This window comes from Acanthisitta chloris, unplaced genomic scaffold (assembly GCF_000695815.1).
Source record: "Acanthisitta chloris isolate BGI_N310 unplaced genomic scaffold, ASM69581v1 scaffold13954, whole genome shotgun sequence".
NCBI classification, from domain to species: domain Eukaryota; kingdom Metazoa; phylum Chordata; class Aves; order Passeriformes; family Acanthisittidae; genus Acanthisitta; species Acanthisitta chloris.
Genome location: NW_008667700.1, coordinates 46,572 through 47,164, shown reverse-complemented (window position 1 = coordinate 47,164; position 593 = coordinate 46,572). Strand labels below are relative to the sequence as shown.

At 40.3% G+C, this 593-nt stretch overlaps 1 protein-coding gene across 1 annotated transcript in view; it reads left to right on the top strand.

The window, feature by feature from the left end:
* Positions 1–593, top strand: part of LOC103800239 (probable global transcription activator SNF2L2) — a gene marked incomplete at its 5' end in the record, with an annotated part of 49,348 nt that overhangs the window by 7,714 nt on the left and 41,041 nt on the right. The window lies entirely within an intron of this gene.

Genomic DNA, 593 nt, shown 5'->3' with positions numbered 1-593 from the left:
CCAGCCTGTAGCGCTGCATGGGGTTGTACAAAATCTCATCTGACTGCTTGTGCTGGTTGGGTGGTTTATAGCAGGCTCCCACCATGCAATCTGCCCTGTTCACCTTCCCCCCATCTTAACCTGTATGCTTCCGACTTCACCATTATCAATTTGAGTACAGTCAAGGCACTCTCTTACATACATTGCTAGCCCAATTTCCTAGTCACAGATTATCCAAGTAAACCCTGTATTTTTTTTCTAAATTTGAGGTTAGTCCTGCCTTTCTCCGAGATACAGTTTGCAGAATCTTTGTTTTTCCATCTTTGCTTCTTTTTATGTTCCTCTGTTTGCATTTTCTGTCTTCAGCTTCCTGCTTCAGTCATGGATTAGAGAAAAAATTGTCAGACCAAAAAAACTGGTATATACCCAAGATAAAAGTGCTTGCATGAATATACATTCTGTGATGCCTGCTGACACTTTAGAAATGGAGATTAAAGCAGTTTAGGGGAAATTAATGGTAAATCACATGAAAATAAATTACTATTTTATTTGCACTAGAACAGTCTATAAGCAACTGGGCTCTAGGTCTAAGCCAGAAATTCAGTGGGCCAGCC